Source organism: Lissotriton helveticus, chromosome 11 (assembly GCF_964261635.1).
Source record: "Lissotriton helveticus chromosome 11, aLisHel1.1, whole genome shotgun sequence".
In the NCBI taxonomy this organism is placed as follows: domain Eukaryota; kingdom Metazoa; phylum Chordata; class Amphibia; order Caudata; family Salamandridae; genus Lissotriton; species Lissotriton helveticus.
In genome coordinates, this window is record NC_136072.1 from 241,033,038 (window position 1) to 241,047,991 (window position 14,954).

A 14,954-nucleotide genomic window follows, 5' to 3' on the forward strand; every position below is an offset into this window, starting at 1 on the left:
TGTGCAGTGTTATCCTGTCTCAGGCCGGTCGCTGCATAGTTAATGTTGTTTTGTCTCCCCCCGTGCCGAAACAGGTCCAATGTATAACCAGTAACTGTTTTTGTATTCAGGGCAAAGTGTGCTCTAAGAAGAAGAAGGGTGAGTGATTGACCTCACCCACATATCTGCACACTAAGGAAATAACCTAAATTGTAGGTCTTCAACATTTATGATCTGATAAACGCCACAAGATCCGCATGGGCTCATATTGGCAGAAACATGCCCACCTGACTAACAGGTGTTGTGGACTACTAAATTGCCCATATTAACACCAAACTAATTTTTAATCTTATCCTCATCCAGTTTGCATTAAAATCATTTGTGCTGGATAAGAGATCATGTTAAGCAAGAGCCACTGTTGTTACCTAGATAGTCTCCCTCCTGGTAGAGGATGTAGTATCATTCGGAGAACGGGACACTAAAGTGATAAAGACCTGATAATGAAATTATCCATCAGATCATGCAAGCAGAGGTAAAACACACACTGCAGGTTGTGACAGCGTGGTTGAGGGTCTCAGGAACTTTTTTTCCAGAGATCCTGGCAAGACAAATATTCAAGTGGTTCTTCCCCACCCATGATCTTTTGGTCTATAATAACAGGATGTTGGATGAACCTCCTCCATTGATTTGAACATCTTAAAGTATTCTCATACCACTCCCATCTATGAGAATGTTCCGTAATCACAGCAAAGAATTTCTGTACTGCATACCTAATATCTTCCCCGAATGCTTGATCATGCATCACCCAAGGTTGAAAAAGCCACTTAGGCACCAGCGCCATATAGACCTGGCCCTGCAGCTCTGCCACAAAGTGGGGCATGATCTGATAGAGTACGGTCTAAATGTCTTTTCTGGATGAATAAACATATAGTCGATTCTGGACAAGGTCCCATATGGCGGGGAATAAAAAGAATATCCCCTAGTCTGACCGTGAGTGTCCATGCCCTCCAGCAGCAACCTAGACAACCTGCCCAGCAGCTTAGCAGCGGGCTTGGAACTAACCAGATTTCGGTTATAGTCGTCCATCCAAATAATATCAAAGTATGCATAAGGTATCAATAGGCGCACCACTCCTTCAAAGAAATCCGGTGTGTCAACGTTAGGAGTATATGTGTTCAGTAGCACCGTGGGTTTACCATAGATTTCCCCGACAACACCTATGCAAACAGCCATCTCTGCCTTCAATTCAGTCCTAACCATAAGGGGAACACTGGCATACATCCAGTCTACAGCACGAAAGAAGTAAAGATAGCATACCACATTCTGCCCCCCACCTAGTTTGTATCTTCTTATGTTCCTGCGGAAGCAGATATGTCTCTTGCAACATTACTATTCGTCCCTGATATTTCCGTATGTATGACCATATTCTCTGTTGCTTGATGGGATTCTGTATCCCCTTAACGTTCCTCGACAAACGCTATAACTCTCATGTGTGTAGGTTGTGCTCCGCTCCTGTCCCATCTTCTCACTGCATTGCGGGCAGTCTAAACCTCTCTCTCTAAAAAACAAAAATAAGCTCCCCACTCAAAAAACAAAACTGTACTGTCCCCCTACCCATGTGACCCACCCTAATCTGGCCTCCACATGTGACACATATGGTGTTGTCCCAGTTCCCCCTAAACAACAATCAAACCTCCCCCACTTATTGCGGTGCTCTCATGGTCCCTACGTGCAGGGTAAGCCCCACATCAAGGTTCCATACTCACACTGGGGAGCAGTAGTGCACAAATTTACCTGCCCTAACATGTCTGACTTGCTTAATATTCTGAATCATCTGAAGTGTACCCCCTTGGTTTTGAGCTAATCCTCGTAGGCAAGCCCCAACCCATTGTACCCTAAACCAGTGCCCATATGTATGTGCCCTCCTCTGTCATGCTGGTCAATGGATTTCGATACACAGCATAGCATCCTCATCATGATCTAAAAGGTTTTTGGGGTTGCCACACTATAGCCTGGTTAAAAGTTACCATTGAATTCCACATCGCCTTGCTGTTGAGCTGCTGCCAATATACCCATTTTGTCCTTGTGTCACACCATCCTAGCAATCAGCATTCATGGAGGTGCGCCTGGAGTTTTGTGGGCACTATCCACTGACAATCACCCCTCACCCTCCACTCACAGCAGGATAGTGGGCAACCATGATTCCAAGAATTGTTCCACCAGTATGGACTCCTTCTATTCTGGCAAACCCAATATGCATACATTATTACTCCAAGACCACTCTTCCCAGTCTGCCAATGTGGCCCCCTGCATCTGCAAATGCCTTTTTTGATCCGTCAGTTGGCTAGTATGCACCCCTAGTATCTCATCTGTACCATCAGCCCTGGTGTTCAAGTCTTTCAATCGTTCTCTCATCTTATCTATATCTTGGTGCAACAATGCCACCATTATGGCCTTTCCATCAATATTTCCGTGATGGCCTTGTTGCTCTCCAAAACCAGATTTTTAATGTCCAGATTGAATGGGGAGCAATCTTCCTATGTAAGATCCTCACTGGAAGACGCACTTTGAGCCATTCTGGCCAACTCCTCCTTAATCGGATGCCGTGTTTTGGAAGCTGTGCCCGGACCCACCTTGGGTTTAGGTTGCATCCACGCCAAGTCTATGGCACTATTGGTCCTGGGGCCCGAGCACACTGAAGTTGTCTCTTCGCAACACGTCACACCAAAGTAGTCCACACAGGGTCCCACAGATCGCATTTTAAACCTGGGGGGCACGTTAAAATTTGTTCAGCTAGAGGAGGGGGCAACGGCAGCATTAATTGCCAGTTCAGGTCATAAATGTCTAGGGAAGGAGGACCCCCGATGTTCCTGCTCTGCAGGGGGTAGGGAGGAGGATGAACAGCACCCCTAAGATTGGTCGCATTTGGGCCCCCGTCCCCAGGCTCCCAGTATGTTGTCCCCTCCACGGAGATCCTATGATAGCTCTTTCACTAGTGTGATGGCAGCAGTGAATTTAAGCATTGATGTCACCACCAGGGCTTTAAGTGGAAGTGTTTTCAATATTATTGCAAGCCATAGTTGCTGCTTATTTATCTTATGCAACTAGCAACCATTGACAAAGCCAATAGTCCTGACTTGTAGGTATGATGTGACTTGTATCATATTTCTGAACGCAATGACAGGAACAGCAAAATACAAGTCGGGCGGCACACTGTGCTAAACGCAGATTTTTAGCTTACGTGTTTTTAAGCCACGCCCTTAATTACATTGACCACGCCCCTTTGAGAGACCCCCCCCCCCGTTTTTTCATCCCAGTTAAAGCCCTGCCTTAACCTATCCTTCACAAGTATCTACAGCAAAGCCCCAGCTCCCAGGCTCCCACCGATGACAAGAGGTGGCCCAAGCATGCTGCCCTCCACTGCTGGGGAAAGTTGTGTGTGAGAAAGGGGGTAAGATCACTCCCACTGCAGTGGTGTCTGCACTTGTCTGTCTGCCACAAAGCTTCGCTCACGCAGCAGTTCTTATCCTCTCTTTGCCGCTAGACCACAACTATCACTCCTGACTTCCAGCCAGGCCATCTCTTTACTTAGAAGGGCTCATCACCAATCCCAATGTGCTCCTTTCAAGATGGTCAATACTGGACGGCGCTTTGCCTCACTCAGTTCTCCGCTAACGGTGATAGTGCAGTTGAAGGGGGGGCGAGGGGGAGTATAATCACCTTTCCCTCCAAGTATATTGTCACCGGGCCACCAGGCCCTGCACACATCATCTCCTGTAAGCATAATGGGGCCGCCAGGCCACGCCTCTCACTGCTGGCCCTCTGTTATATCACCTCCCAGCACCAGTCACGCTCAGCAATACTATGGGGCCTTTTCACACAAACCGCTCAACCCCCAGCTGATGCTGCACTCACAGCGCAACTGATTTTGTCCCTTATGGTGTCCCAGTTCCAGGCGCTGGGAGCCAGTCCGTGCGGCCAAGCCCTGCCTGGCGCTCTCACCAAGCAGCGTTCTTCGTAGAACAGGCACACCACCGCATCAGCTCATGCCCAAAGTGGGGGGGCACACCCCCAGATGCCTGTCACCCCTGGATTGCATTAGATGTGACCAAACAGAGGACCCAAATAGAGATTACGTTGGAGCTGAGGGGTGGAACGTCTGGTCAGGGGGCCATCTTGGCTCCTCCCCCACTGAACACACTCATTTAATTCAAAAGAAATAATGCCATCGGAAATAGTTTTAGAATTCTGACTTTCTGCCTAATAAGACCAGCCCCAGTGTCCTGAAAAGCACAACATCTTTGGACATGCTTTGATACATGGTATTTCCTGGGCACACCCTTTCCCTGGGAACTCCCAATCATTCTGCAAGCCTCTTACCACCACATGAAAAAGTGACATGTGGAACGTGACAGCAAATGTATGCTACACACAGTGTGCATATGTAACAAGGATCCGTACAACTGCGAAGGAACATTACTGTGAAATAAACTAGTTAAAATTCTAGTATGCATTCCAAGCAATTTAAGTGGGTCCATCAACATGACCACTTTCTGTCATGTTTGTAGCGGCACACAATCAACAGAATGTCATTTTTGGACATCCAGTAGAGAGATGTTTAAGGATGCACAGCATATCAACCAATCTTAAACATCTGTGATCCACGGTGAGAATCAGGTGAGCCTTTAACAATAATCCCCATGTCCCAATGATTTAAATATTTCTGGAAATTTTATACCAAGCCCACAGTGTCTTAGAACAGAACAAATAATATTGAATTTTGTCCAAACCAGGGACCTTCTCTGATTTTTGGGCATGAATGACTTTTGTAATATCAGTTAAAGAGAAATGAATTGGGTAGTGTAACCTGATTTTAGCAGCTGGCCTATCATAAGAATGATCACTAGTCGATGATTCCACATTCTAGATGGAGAGGTGATCTAAACATTGAGATAGATTCTCGAGGGCAGCTTGATGAATGCCGCATAAATTAATCAACCATTTTTAAGAGGGGAACACACAGGAATTTCTGGTGGTAAACAGATGCTAAATCCAGGGTTAATTAGAATTTTTATATTTTGAGATGTGGATTGTGATCATGAGCTATAAGATGGTATAAATTTGTAGAGGACCCCAGAACACCCCATTTTAGAGTGGATCTGAGCTTCGATCAAACTAACCACGGTACATGTCTACATTCAGCAAGTTTCTTCTCAGTGTAATCCCATTGTTTTGCCAAAACTGCATAGGGTTTTACGTAAGTGATGTCAGACCAGACAGTAGAACACACTAACAAACATTGATCTTCATGCCGTAGTTTTGGTTTAGAATTAGTTCTGCCGGAGTCTGATAGGTATAATTTTAAACAATTGCTTAGTAGCTGCATATACACAGTACCAATTTTAAGAGGGGAACCCACAGACATTTCCGGTGGTAAACAGGTGCTAAATCCAGGGTTATTAGAATTTTTATCATTTGAGATGTGGATTGTGATCAATGAGCTATAAGATGGTATAAATTTGAACTGGACCACAGAACCGCCGGTTAGAATGGATCTGAGCTCCTATGAAACTCTCCATGGTACATATCTACATTCAGCAAGTTTCATCTCAGTGTAATCCCATTGTTTTGTCAAAACTGCATGGCGTTTTACGTAGTGATGTCAAACCAGATAGTAGAACACACTGACGTACATTGATCTTCATGCCATAATTTTAGTTTAGAATTAGTTCTGCCGTAGTCTGATAAGGTATAATTTTAAACAGTTGCTTAGTAGCTGCATATACAAAGTATGAATCCCTTATATATATTAAAGCATTGAATGGCCACAAATAAAAAACAAACAGCACATGGGTCTGATTACCATCATTTGGTAAATTCAAACTGTTTACAATAGAATGTGCAAAGCATATATAGATTAATAAATATATTAGTATTCATGTAGGCTACTTCATAAGTGCAATGGGAAGGTACTCATGCAGTGCATCAAGGGAAACAAGTGTGAACAATTAATATACAAAAAAGAACAAATCTGGACTTCCCAAAGTCAGTAAATATAAACGGTAAGGTGAGCCTGTCCGGTATGATTAAATCTCAGTTGTCAAAGAGACAGGGAAATGGCTTCACAGTCAAATGCTGGGCAGTTTATGATAGGTACAGGCAATGTGATTCAATCATCAATGTTTCAACCCTCAAGACTTGTAGTGCTTACACAGCATCAAATGGGTCGTCATCAGGATGGGGAATTGAGGGGACCTGTACAGTGGGATATGTATATGTGTTTTAGCTCCCATGTGTAATGAGAAAATCAGTGAAGCCAAGGATCCAAACAGATTAAGACTGTTGCCCATGCCTGTGACCCTCGGATACCAGAGGAGGCCAGGAGGGCCATTGAGGTACTCAGAAACAAGACCAGAAGCCCAGCTTCTGAAGGCTGCTGCATCATCCAATTACACAGAAGGACTAAGAAGAAGGAGCTGCTGCACCCGGAGGCCACCACCATCTGTGACTGCTTTATCGGGCTGTCCCCATTGAACATGAGAGAATGCAGTGCATGCTGCTCGCTGTGGGAGCATGGGGGGAGAAGAGATCCAGTTCCCAGACACTTCGATGTTAGCTGTCGGGTAAAACTGAAAAGGGGCTAAAGGACCTTTCTATAGATCGGCTGGCACCATCTCAGAATTGACTTTTAAGGCCAAAGCCAGACGTTGATGTACATGCTAGTGTGGGCCCAGTGCTTGCTTTGAAAAAATATAAGTGTCAGGGCTCTAGTCTGGAGGCCTCTGCAGCTTGCACCACCCATTGCCACTATCAGCATTGCCAATGATACAACCTACACAACTACTAACCAGCACACTGCTACAAGCGCTACTATTCAGCCTCATCCACCCCCGAAAGCTACAAAAATAGCTTGGGCAGCAGGTATTAGTTATTAATAATGCATCCTGAATTAATAAACAATTGCTGTTCTGCTCATCTCTAAATTATACAAACAGCACCACAATGTGGCAACTGCCATAAGTGCCTGTGTCAACAATTAAGTGCCAGTGCTGACAATTAAGTGCCGATGCTGAGCACCGGAAACCAGCTGCTCAAGTTAAACACTGTGTGGGCCACACCTGGGGGTCACCACCCTACTTCTACCAGGAGACGCAGAGTCAGAGTGGAGAGAATGAGAGGGGAGAAGGGACCCAGGGGGCCAGGGGTTAAGTATGACACTGTTTAACACAGGAGATTATGCATTTAATTATTATGCTGTGTCTTGCATAAGAAATACTGCTTTCATACTAAAATCAGTATAGGACTGGCCAATCACATTATTGGGGACACTGTGGGTATTGTAAGTTGTGATCCTCACATGCTTTGCACCTACCGGCCCTAAAAAGCCTTGATCTGCATGTCCTGGGCAGCCACTGTGAGCCAAGTGCTGAAAGGGTAGTACTAGGAGCAGTTAATCAAAGCCTATCGTAGGTCAGACCTCGGGACATTAGGAGCAAAATGCCACAACTCCTACGCTTGGACCCTTTAGCTCCTGCTTGCCCGGTGGCACTCTTAACAGGATTCTGACAAAGGGCCCACCTTCTCCTTCCCCTACTCCTTGAGTCATGACGCTTCTGGGGATTGCAGTCGCCTGGAAGCATCGTTAGCATCCCACGATGCGTGGAAGGTGGTGGCGCTTTGTAACACTTTGGGCTAGAAGGACCCATTTCCTTGTCCCCCTCCTCCTTGGGCCATGGGGTTTCTGGGGCTTATAGTCCCCTGGCAGCGTTCTTAGCATCCTGCGCAGGGGTGCAGCCGGCCAGCACTTTATAGCACTTGAGGTCTTGAAGGACTTGGCTCCTCCATCTTCTTGGGCAGTGAGAACTGTAAGCCTTATAGGCCACTGTCAGATTCCTTACTGCATACACGCACACATCCTGTACAAAATGTTCAATAAACTGCACTAATGATGAACTTAGTGTGAAAAAAGTACAAAACAACTTATCTATTTCTTTCTTTGGTCAGAAAACTGCGTTCTCATTTGGCAGATATGTGTACACTTATACAAGATTGCTTATGTGGTACAAGAATAGACTTGGGCCATTTGCAGCAAGAATCCTGGGGATCTTACAGAAAGATCCCCATGCACTATCATATATTGATGATTGTGAGGAATTGACTTGTTGGTTTACTGGGATGTTAGCCCCAGTCAAGCAACAGCCACAATCCGTGTCAGGGTGATTCACAAAAGTCACTAAATTAAACTGCTTGTTTTTAGAAGTTGAAAATCTTCAGTGGGATGAAGCTTTAAGCTGTAACAGGCAAGAGTTCCAGGAGGCCAGATACTCCTTCTCTGAGGGCCTGCTGAATAGTATGTGTGGCTTCAGAGAAGAATGTAGCTGGAGCTGCTGAAGAGTCAGGTCGACCAGCGATGCACTTGAGGAGGATAGGGGTGTAGGTTGATCGGGGCGATCTTCCTTCATTTCTCTAAGCAGGTTTTAGTCAAACATTCTTTAAGTCCCTAATTTGGGGTTTTGGCTATCTGGGCACCTTTAACACCCCAACCAAGGGTCCAGGACAGGAGGGGCACCACTTGCGTCCATGTCTCTATGATTTTGACACAAGGGACTCTACAATTCCCATTGATATCACGTTCAGTCACAACAGTATATCCAGTGACTGCTTTTGGAGCAATCATTTTCAGTCCAACTTACAACCGTTAATTCTGGGCCTTTTAAGAGGGGTCTTCTATCCCCTTGAAAAATCTACAGTCCTGAAGATGCTCTCATTGACTTACAGCGACAGAGACCGAAAAGTCAACATAGTTTATAATCTCCTCTAAAAAGTGATTGTCAAATGTGTTATTTGTAACTTAGATCTATTTACTTGAGAGGTTCAAATACTGAATAAAGGATTTGGACTTTTGATGCATTGACATGTGGTACCTTAAAATATGCGTAATTCAGGAATAACAGTTGTCAAAGTGGTGTGAGATTGATCATTTGTGAACCCCTTTTTGTGTATATATAATATCAACTTTTTCAAAATAAAACTATTAATCTACACACCTACTTTGGAATTTTTTGCTCTCTAAGTAATGATGTTATTTTTAAATTTTCCTTTGAATAACTGTGACTTTAGATATTGATGCCAAAATTTGACATATTGAATTAAAAAAATCGGATAAATATATTTATGTAAATAATCCCTTGTGGGCATTCTTACCAATTATATTACTGTTTACCTAAACCCCCAAGGGAATAATGCGTTGTCCTATAAACTTTCTAAAAGTGGCATTATCAAAACTGTTTTTTAAAATCCAACTTTACCAATTAAAGATAATTTTTAATTATAATTTCACAGACACAATCATAAAATACTTACATGTTCCCAATCAAATGTAAGCACTTATTAAATGTAATAATGCAACCCAGTGTTATCCTATCGGTCAGGTCTCACAGTAGTGAAAAATGAATATAGGAGGTTTACACTACCAGGATATGTAAAACTTAAAAGTACATTTCCAACCTTTTAATTACAATGCACCCTGGCCTATAATCTACCAAGGGCCTATATTAGGGGTGACCTATATGCAGAAAAAGAGGAGTTTAAGGCTTTGCAAGGGGGTCATATTGTCAAGTTGAATTGGCAATTTAAAACTGCATTCAGGCTGCAATGGCAGTCCTGGGACATGTTTTAAGGAGCTCCTCACGTGAGTGGCACAATAATTGCTGCAGGCCCACTGGATGCATTTAATTTAAAGGTCCAGGGTGTATGGTATACTACTCTACAAGCGACATTTGATTGCATTAAATATGCTAATTAGGTGTAAGAAATTTTACTATGTTTAAAGGATAGAACACAAGTACTTGAGCACTGGTTAGCTGTGGTAAACTGCACAGAGTCCTAAGGCCAAACAAATGAATTCAGCAAAAAAACAGAAGGTAATGGCAAAATGTTTGGGGGTGACTCTGCAGAGAGGGACAAATCCAAATTGATATATACATTACTGTTGATATGACTTGACAGAATATCTGGCTAGGTTGGACAAGATAGTGACTTTTTTGGCAGACCTAGGTATAAAATAAAGACATCTAAAACTGCATATTTGAGTGTGGTCTTCAAATATGAATTATTCACTGACGCCAAGAGATTGTCATGTGACTTCCTTCAGAAGAGTAATACTTTACAATGTTCAACTTCCACAAGCCATATTAAAAGAGTGTCCTTTGGCGGAAAGGAAACTATTCAATATAATCTCTCCTAAACCTACACTAGAAGCAGCAACAAAAACAACAAAAACAACAAAAAGCAACAAAAAGCAACAAAAAAAGCAACAAAAACATAAGCAAAAACAACAACAAAAACAAGAATCAGTGACAAAAGCAAAGGATCTCTAATGCTTACGCTCTAAACCTGTGTTGAGTGCAGTGGGAAACTTCTTTAAATGCTGCTGTTGTAAAATTTGTATATGTTCCTATACTGTGCATGCACATATTTTTTAAATACAAAAAAAAATTCCACAAACTCTGAATGTTTCACCTATGCTTGAGTGTGTGTGTGTTCCACATGGACAGCTCTGCAGAGCCTGAAGATGGTACTAAGCAGAAATACTCCAGAGCTTGAGCTGCAGTACAGGGAATTTTTAAAAAGGCAACTACAAAGGGATACACAGACACAATAACGTTTTAGGTAATTCCACCGCACAGTTTGAAGAAATGCAAAAGGCTGATTCATCGGTTCCCAAACTTATTGCGTCTCATTCAGCATTCTGTGTTCAGGCATGTGAAGTGGACTTACCACAGTGGCACATGAACGTATTCAAAGATTTAACAGGGTTGTCTATAAAAACTATGTAACATTGGGGAAATTAGGCATGGGGTGGATCATGTAGATAAGTGGCAAGCGGAGGCTGGAAAGAGATACTGTGAGTGACAAACTTTTTTTCTCCATCAGGAGTAATGTGAAGATGGGCATGTGCTATTTTGAGTGACTTGATAAATGACCACTCATGGTTTAGTCATTGGGGATCGGAACCTCTTGTAGTGTGATACTCCAAAAACAATGTTTTCGCTCTTCTGGTGAAATCTGGGATGTTAACACTAGAGCAATAATCCGTGAACCATGTATTGGCTTAGCTCTATCGAAATAAAGACCTTATGACATCATATCAGTCAATATCTCTGTTGGGATGTGATCAAGTTAACTGCAAAAGAAAAGAATATACTTCAATGTACAGTGAATGGTTCAAATTTGATGTCTCATTTTCTTAAGAACCTGTTATTCTCTAAAAGGTATGAGATTCTTGTATGTATCTAATGGTGAAGAACAGAACCTTTTAGAGTTTTGAAGAATCGAAATATCATGTTTTATTCTTTCGTTTTATCTTAATACAAGTTGTGTATAATTGCCTGCTCCCCTATCTGTGTAGAGTTATCAAATGAATATTACAGTCGGGCTACTTTCATTTCTCATTTCTCATATAATTAATCATATATACCAATGTGTTCATAGCTTGTGCCTTTATTATCATTCTGGGAATGTTACGATTCTCATCTCTTGTAGGTATTCACATTTAATGTGACACATGTTAATCATTTAGAAATGTATTATTCTGACTGATATAGAAAGCCTGCTTCTTTATATTTAATGTTTTCTTTTCAACATGATAATCAAGTCTGTACAAACATGTTCATAGTATTTAATTTGTCCTGACTGTTCTGTTCTGAATAATTGTTACGGAGTTATGAGCAAAAGTTCCTAGAAATGTGGTAACTGTGTTTTGTTTGTTGTCATTATTCAAAGAACACAATCTTGCAGAAATGAGAATAAGCAAAAGGGCATCAGACCACATTCTACTAATTGTTTAACTACCTCTAACTAATGTTATTAAAGTGAGGCACAGATGTGAAGAATTTGATAGGCCATGCAGAAACTTCTCACTCACTTTTAACTGGATGTTACTAGGAAGGCATTCCGTCTTCACTTGTGGTGCTTATCAACCAGCTGCACATGACGAGTATAGGAGGCTCTTCTCCTATATTGACCATAAGCCTTGTTGTTTAAACAGGTATATAGATGTGAACATCTCTGAAATTCAACTTAGACTTCATTTTCTCATTATTCAAAAAATACTTTAGTAAAGAAAAATAGAAGAATGAGGGTAGAATTGCTGTAAAGTCATACAGTAAATGTGTTGCAGTGTTTTTTGTGTTGTATACTCTCTCAGCAAACATTGCAGCTACCAATCTATTTGTCTTTATTGTATTTACATTTCATTCGGTATGCACTAGGATACGATTTTGATTTAAAATAGATTTTTTAAATGCATCCTGTGTTTCTTAGTGTTTTTGAGTATCTCTTCATTAACAGCAAGGTTTGGTGTTCCACTGACTATCGCTGTAGTGTCTCCTGGGATTGATCGTTACCTGAAACACCTCACTCAACTATTGCTTATTGGGTTGTGGAGTGGTTGCACTACAACTGGTTTTCTGTCTCCTATTAGAACATTAAGTGAGTCCTTGGTGCATGTGGGTCTAGAAAATTAAACTATGGGCTGTGTTCTAGAAGAAAACATCTGGAAAACTTATCAGCAAAGTGGTACTCAGGAACACTCTAGGGTAATTCTAGTAATTCATGTGTAAATGCAGTATTTCTATAGTGCAACCTAGCCAAATGACAGCGAAGCAGTATACATGGTCCTCCATAGAGAGGATGGTGAATCAGCTAAATTACTGGTGTAGCTGCAGAGTACGGAATGCCCTACTACACATATTACCAACATAAAAAATGAACAAGGTACCATGATGCAGATGTAGAGTGGCGTCAATTATGTCTTCTAGAATAACCTGATGGGAGTGTATACAAAACCACTGGAATCTGAAATCTGAGATGTAGCTAGATGTCTAGGGACCTGCTATTATATGCTTCGCCACTCCCCTGCAAAGCTCAGGTCTTCTGTAGGAGTGAGGAAAGTCCTCCCACTGCCTCTAGAACAAGTCTCAGTGCACAACCAGACATACGGGCGCTGGTAGATGCTATCGAAGGGAAAGGGGGTTGAGGAAGAGAGTGAGAGATAGAGATCTTCTCTTTGAGGCTCAGAACTTCTTATAAGGAATGTGTTGGAGAATGTGTGGCCAGGTTTCAATTTCGCTTCAAGTTTGAATTGTCTGCACATGAGAAACCCAGCAAACTATTAGTATCACTTTACAACACTAGGATTTACAGATCTGACAATAAAGAAATCCTTCCACTGTAGTGGGCCTCCCTGAGAGTTCGCTCAACTTATTCTAAGACTTTCTGTCTATTAAATTACCTTTTTTTCTGAAAAGAGTTGTTACCTCACAACTCCATTAGATGCATGTAGAATTAGACTTGTTGTCCTCTAAGTCCAAGAAATCACAGCACTGAAAAGAGAGTGTCCCCCAAGTCCAAGAAATCACACCACTCCACAGTGAGTGTCAAACTAGAATATTCAAAGTTCCAAGGAGGTTCTCAAAATCTCAATCCCATTATTTGTACTAGTCTCTATCTTGTTCTGTGCATGTCCTAGAATTTTGGAATAAATGTTACTATGTATTAACCTGAGGGTCCTCTCTCTTTGTAGGATTCGGCAAGGTGCGCCATCAAACAGTTTACGACTCGGCTGCTATATTGTTGCATCCAATGATGCACACGTAAGTGACGCAAGGATGCATGGTGGACTGCCTGTGTGGATGATGGCTCTATGCCGCACAGGTGCAGGTAAGTGAAGGCAGGGTTGGCAGGATCTTGCAAGGAAGATCCTTCTTCCTCGAGGTTCAGGAAGCCAAGCACCAGCTTCAGTAAGAGGTGTAGTATTTATACCTGCCCCATCAAAATGGCCACCGCTTATCCCCGACATCTTGCGAGACTCGAGCGTGATTACAGAAGTTACAGGAGACACTCGGGGGGAGGCAGGGGAGCAATGCAGGATCCACTCTCGCACTTTTAGTAAGCCCAAAACAGAGGCCCTTAGTGAATGGGACAATAAGGTATTCCACATTAATATAATGAAGAAAATTACATATTTATATGTATTTGTGCCCCCAAGCGCTACCCTCTCACCATCTGCCATGTTGAATAAAAACCCCTGCATTACTTCACATTCAGAGGCCTTATTTCTCTGTCACCAGGCCCCTCCATGCCAGACCCTGAAAAAGGCACACGTTACATTTCTCTGCAGCACATTAGATATTTTTTTGAGCAGTCACGGAGAACAGGCCCAGCCCGTGGTGTCTTAACAGTGTCAAACAAGGGTCGACCTGATAAAGCTGCATTCCGGCCCTGAGCAGGAGGCGAGCAGAAGCCCCTCTGCAGAGATAAGGCCCAGTTTTGCTGTCGGCTCTCAGTGATAAGTGGGGCCCATGTCAAGGGAAACCTCCAAGACAGTTACACAAGGGGTGGACAGGAAGGGCCAAACCAACTGCTAGTATGAAGCAGCAACACTTCTACAGATGAGAGCAATCTGCATGCTGCCCCGAGCTAGAGATAAGACCAGACATGCTAGTCACTCTGACACCCAGGGCCCTCCTTGGCCAACAGAAAGGAAACAGCCCTCATGGAGAAGTCTGATAAAGTTACGCAAACAGGCATTGCGAGTTTTAGCTGACCTTGCTGCCCCCTCTATGCACCCACCCACCTATGACTCATTACAGTGAACGCCTACATACTCATATCTTTTTCTTTCCTTCTGCTTGGAGGGCTCCTCCCTATGTATGCAAAGAATGTATAAATATGGTACTCTGTGAATAAAGCTCAGAACTCTCCTGTGCCCGCTTGGCGCTGGAGCTCTCCCTTAACTCGAGTTAATGCAATAAAGCCCATTGACTCTAATACCACGGACTCTGCTCCTCATTTATGCTTGACCCTTTTGATATTTATTTATTTATAGAAATTATGATAGTGTAAATAATTTATTTACGACATAATCTGGCGCCCGAATAGGGACGCATCCCCTTCCCCACGCGCCGGCGATG